Consider the following 6,484-nt stretch of genomic DNA (forward strand, 5'->3'; position numbering starts at 1 on the left):
AAAATTGTGCAAATCATTAGATTTTTTTTTATTGTTCTATTGACTTTCGTTGTAGAATCAAGAGTTGGTTTGTTTTGAATAAAAGGAAAATACTTCGTTAATCACTAAAAATTGAAGCATTAGATGTCGGCAAAAAGCTTATTATCGTTATTTTGTGAGAAGAAAAGGTTACCCGTATAATTTGGAAAGGCATAAAAATCGTAAAATTTTATGCATTTGATGTCGGCAAATATTTGATTGGGCTTCAAAAACAGTTCTCCTCTATAGGCCCAATATTTTTAAATGGGTAATTTTAAACACATCCCCATTTTACTCTTTATAGCCTCTTATTTAAAAATTTAATTAAAATAATTATAAATATTCATATTTACCCCTATAGCTCTCAAAATAATTTTCTAATAATAAATTATATGCATAGCCCCCAAATTGTAGAGTTTACGCTAAGTTTAAAATGTTTATGGATTTCAATGGGAGCCATGGCGTGGAAACAAATTTTGCAATGCATTATTTTGATAAATTTAACAAAATTGATTCTGTAAAGATTGATTACTCTGGCAATCAACTAATTAAATTTTTGATTTTGTTTCATGAGAATATATGCATACAATTTAATTGCAAGCCCTATAGAGAAACCCCAATTCGACTATTTCTTCGTCTTCAACTTGCAAAAGAAATTGCAGGTGGAGCTGCGTCCAAACGAGGAATTGCTGCTGCTGCGGTTAATCTTCGTAGGAGAAGAACATATGGAGGTGGAACCACGCTCCAATTTTATATAGATGATGCACCGGGGCTTAAGATTTCTCCCAACGTCGTTCTTGTGATGAGCATCGGTTTCAGAGTTTTTGTTGCTATACTTCATGTCGTGGGCTATATTTTTTAACGTGTTTATTTTCTCAAAATTTTGGAATTAAGGAAATTAAGTTACTTGCTGAAGCTTATGGGTATCTGCTGCTATGGTTAAAATATATGAAAAGAATAGCAGATGCCAAATCAGTAGCGGAGGAGATGGATGAAAGGGATTTGTCAATTGCTGAGCTGCAAACATTGAAATTAGAAGAAGATTAAGGACTAATGGGGGGCGACGGAGTGATGGATATATATTTTTTCGTTTGATTAAGGATTAAGGAATATTGAAGGTAGAAGAGGATTACGAAATGTTGGATATTTATTTTATTAATAATTAATTTAGGGGTTATAAAGGGTAAAATAGTAAAAATATTATTATTTTTATTATTTTTTTAAATAACAGGCTATAGTGAGTAAAATGTGGGCTATATAAAATTACCCTTTTCGAATATATATATATGGGCGTGAAGATGACTTGAATATGATTTTGGTAGACACGATGGGACCTGCTTTGCTTTTTCTCTCTCCATGCGTGCGTGACTTTTGAGAAAGAAAGGAGGCGTGAGTGACTTTGCAGCCATCTTCGCCGCGCCCATACGGAGGAGCCAAAAAGGGGATCTGCACGCAGCCGCGCTAGCCGCCGCCCGAGGCGCCCCGCCCCTCCTCCTCCGGCATCACACCACGGCACGTCGGCAGCAGCCTCCGCCAGCTGCACTCCTCTCGGGCCTCAGCGCCTCCGCCGACGTGCTCTGTGAGCATTCTCCCTCTGAGATTTCAGCTGCGCCACCACGCCGCTTGCCGTCGCGCCTCTCCCCGTTCACAGGCACCCGACCAGACGCCGAGAGCAAGCCGCGACTCCAGGCGTCCAGTTGCCGATCCACCGGCGCTCAAGGTTCTGCTGCTTACACGAGTTTTTGACGGTCTGACCTCGAACCGGTCGGCGGCGCTGATTGTGTGCTGAAAGCACGCCGCGACTGCCGATCCAGACTCCCCACCGCGAGGACTCTTCTCCGGCCGGCCGCGACCTGCCGTTCTCCTACCGGTGATGGATTCGAGTTCGCCGGAAATCCATCGTGACAAGGGGGGCCTGAATCTTCCCCTGGTCTCTTCCAATTTTGACAGGTCTCGATCTAAGTCCCCTGCCAATGTTCCGTCTCAGCACCCGCCTCTCGTAAAGCCGGGTTATTCTTCCGGCGCAGTGGCTGTTGGGCAGCGCTCGTCGAGTTTTTCACCGGCGCAGAGTTTGATCGGTGATCCTAACCAGGCCATCCCTGGTTTGATACAGCCGCTGCCGTCTGTTGTTACTTCAGTAGCGCAGGTGACGGGTACTGCTCCGGCTGTTTCTTTCGCTGCCAAAGTAGCTGATAAAGTCCAACCCAAATCCCTTAAGAAGCCGGATGTTGCAGCGTATGGCCTCCGAGGCCTTCAAATACAGCGAGAAGGAGAGGTTGTCACCCTCTCAGTGCCCAAATCGGAATATCAAACAAAGTTGGAAGAGTTTCAATTTGCACTAATCGGTAGACTTATCCAACGTAAAGGGGATAAGCCACGCACGTTCGCCGACCTCTCTCATGAACTTCGAACCATATGGCATTGCGCCGACTGTCAACTGGTGCCCATGGCTAAGGGATTCTTCGTTGTTAAATTTTTGACGATGGAAGCGAAAAAGAAAGCTAAGGGGAGTTCTTTTCTCCAACTGTCACTCGGCCACGTACGCTTCCGTGAATGGACTAGGTATTTCGATCCGTATAAGGAAGTGTCGTCTCTGGCTCAGGTATGGGTTCGGATATATTATCTCCCTGTGGAGTTATGGACTCCGGTGATTATTGCTGGTATAGGTCGTGTGCTTGGTCATCCTATGCGAATTGATAATGCCTCCGCAACTGGTCATGTGGGACACTTTGCGCGGGTTTTGGTGGAACTTGACATGGCTTTGCCTATTCTCAACTCGATGTACATTGATGACGGCGATAGATCATTCTACATTGAGTTTGGTTTTGAATCTATGCCCTTTTTTTGCTCGCGTTGTAAACTTACAGGTCATTCAACGGATAAATGCCGGAGAGCTGATAGGGCCACGAGCAAGCAAAAGATCACTGAGCCTCCTGCTGTGGTTGTGAAGAATCTTGATAAGGGAGAGGGTCCGACTCCTGCATGGCAGCCCAAAGTTGATATTCTTAAACCTCTATCAGGTCCTGATCTTCTAGACGCGGCTACAGTACCTTTTAAGAAAAATGATCTCCCTCTGGCGGGGGATGCTAACCGATATCAAGCGCTAGATGAGGATGAGGAGGAGGAAGTGGAGGAGACTATCATTGCGGACTCCAATTATGAAGCAGAGCCTTTACATGAGGAAGAAAATGATGGGTCGCCTCACACGGACAAGACTAGTAATAAGGAGGGCTCGAATGTAGAGGGAACTTTGGAGTTGGATTCTGAAACGAATAGTGGAGCTGTGGTAGAGCAACAAGCGGTAGTTGGGGCAGAAGATTCAGCGAGCCAGCGGGTTAATTCGCCGATTAAGGAAGTTGATTTTGAAAATAAATCAATTTCTTCTCCGGATGACATGGCGAGTCGTATTATTAGGTTAGAGGAGCAAGTTAATCAGGGGATGCAGTTGCTCTCGGAGCAGAAGCGCGGACGTGGTCGTCCAAAGGGTTCGGTAAAGGGACGAGAGCATATACATGCAATTTCGGAAGGTTGTATTAAACGTCGTCTCAGGAATGCGGAAGAAATGGGTAACAAGCCGAGGGAGTTTGTGGTTGATGTCACCAATAGGCCTAGTATGATTGCAATGAATAATGTCGTCCATAGGCGTTGGTCGGATGATTTGGATAATGATCCTGACTTTCCTTTTTGAGTTGTTATCCTTCGCTTTTTAAGTTCTGTGCCCTTAGTCTGCATCTTGTGCTTTCAAGGGATGTTTTTTCTTTTTCACTTTATAATAAACCTCAATTTAATAATATATATGGGCCTGATACCCAAAAGTCTACTTGGCTCACACATGGCTCGCTCAATATCTGATATTTTATTAAAGGGTAAATTGCACTTTATATTTATGTAATCAATAATATATTTATTTTGAATTATTGATAGTTATAATTAAATATACAAATTATCACAGAATCCATACTACATTAAAAAGGTAGATTCCAATTCGAAATGAATTTCAAAATTGAGTAGCAATTTTGTAGTTATAATAAAATTGAAGGTTTATGTTTAAACTATATTTTTCTTTTTATTTTTCATTTCTTTAACTTCTTATTTGTTGTTTTATTTCTTTCCATAATTGTGAAATTCGATTATTTATAAAATATTTAATATGCATATAAAATTAAAGATCATGATAAGAGCTTTGATTTGATATATTTTATGTAATTATTTGATTTAAAATGTACAAATTAAATTTGTTTAAATATTAAAATTTTATAAATTTCTCTCTCCTCTCTCATCTTTTTGAAAAAAAATATATTTTTAATTCTTTTTTATTTTTTAATTTTTTTTTGCTTTTCTTAATATCAAATTTTATAATTATAAATTCTTTTTATTTTTTATTTTTTTTAATATTCAATTCAAATATATTTAGTTAAGACTAATTTTTATTATATTTATGAGTATGATAATTAAATTAGTATTAATTTTTATATAAATAAAAAATATATATTTTTCTGTACATTGCACGTGATACAAATGCTAGTTATAAATTAATAAGGAATGTCAATTTCGGGAGAGGAAAAGCTAAATTGAGTCACCTCTTTTGCTATTTTGGAATCAAATTAAAACAACACTATTTCGTTGCCACCCCGTGATTTATTTATTTAAAATCCATGCTGACGCCGATCGAGCAAAGCCATGTCAGCTCTTCTATGACAAAAATTATGTCCGATACATTTTTGTTAGTTTTTAATTACTCGTGAATTGGAAGCATGATGGAGTGAGTATACGATGAGACTTTCAGAAAGGTGAAATGGAAGCATCACTCACAAGTTTCTTTCCCCGCTTTGAATGAAAGTTTAATTCTTTATATGAACATAATTGTTTGTCGTGGTTAATTTGATCCCGTTGGAATGATTTTATGATTGTTAGTCTATGTCTTTTCGTTGCTTTCCATTTTATTAATGTTTTTTTTAATTACTATTTTTGTGTGTGTTATGTATTTACCCATTTGAAATGTACTTGTTATATTGAACTGGCGTTCAACTTATCGCATAATGTTGTTTGAATGTTTATGGCGAAATTCTACCCAATTTACCTAGCAAAACCAAACCTCGCATAGTCGTATATGCTTAGCTTATTGAATTTTTGCAAAAGAGGTTGGCTTGTGTCAACAGAGAAGTGGGAAGATTCATGTATTTTAAGAGAGCAGGTTATTGACCATTATATGGTCTCATATTACATTACACTAAGGTGAGATGCATAAGTCTAGGAATAGTTGTGATTGCCGCTCTTATGAATGCTAACATTGCAGAACTGAAGAATTGAGCAACTTTCTTACTGTTTCATATTTTAATTCATGAATTATATAATTGCTATATCTTTTCATCGATCTGATTGGTGGGTTCCAGGTTTAGTTATTATGCAACACTCACATTTCTCTCATCCTCTCCAAATTGTGCTTTGAAGTTCAGTAGACTCTACTTTCACTTGAAATATTTTAGAGATTCACAAGAGGCAAGTGCATATATTCAAGCAATCACATAATTCAAGAATTAGATCACGAAATAGTAATAAAGTTGTTCGATCTCCAGTTCTGAAAATCCTTATAATTTGCTTTATACACTACGATTTGAAATGCTACATGTATTTTGTGAGTTGAGAACCCACTACAAGATGCATAATGAATATTTGATAGCATTTTTCTTAATATGAAGCATTACGAAGTTCCTTAGAAGCTTTCATTGAATAGGACATAGATCCACATAACTGAGTTCAACAACAAAAAGATCATTACTTATTCGGTAGAAGAAGGTATCACATAAATATCATCTCTAAAATAGAAAATATTATTATTGAAAATATACTTCATCCCTCAAATAGACCATTGAATAGGGCATAGATCCACATAACTGAGTTTAACAACAAAAAGATCCTAGAACTTAATAAAAAAGAACAAAATATAAATGTCTATTATGTGGACTTTTTTTTTTTGCATAGATTCTTTTAGAGTTATGCATCACCATAATGCAATGTAATATGAGATTATATAATGATCAATACTGATAAAGCTAAATAAGAGTAAGCCTAAACTTCAACATGCTCTCTTAAAGCACATGAATCTTCATTCTAGACTCCAGATGCATTATAAATCCTACAATATAATCAATAAAAATAAGTGATTCAATAAACAATTAACTTAATTAATAACAAACATTCATTATTCTTTCAAGAAAACCTTACTCATATAATTCCTTATGAAATTTAAAAACCATTAATCAAAACAGGCTTAGATAAGTAGGTCAATGTGTTGGACCCAATAGGCTTACCCTGTAGTTTTTTGTTGTTGTTCAAAATACAAAAATAACATTGTTAGGTAAAATATAGAAAAGAAAAAAGCAATTAGTTGATACAATATCTAAAATATTAAGATATACTACTTTTTTTTAACTCTCGTAGATATGAGACCAGATTACGGTCAAAT

The 6,484-nt window shown here is 37.3% G+C and overlaps 1 pseudogene; it reads left to right on the top strand.

Annotated features, from left to right (window-relative positions):
* The first annotated feature begins 439 nt into the window (after positions 1–439).
* Positions 440–1,137, top strand: LOC131011023 (uncharacterized; annotated as a pseudogene).
* The last annotated feature ends 5,347 nt before the right edge of the window (positions 1,138–6,484 follow it).

This window comes from Salvia miltiorrhiza, chromosome 2 (genome assembly GCF_028751815.1).
Source record: "Salvia miltiorrhiza cultivar Shanhuang (shh) chromosome 2, IMPLAD_Smil_shh, whole genome shotgun sequence".
Lineage (NCBI taxonomy): Eukaryota > Viridiplantae > Streptophyta > Magnoliopsida > Lamiales > Lamiaceae > Salvia > Salvia miltiorrhiza.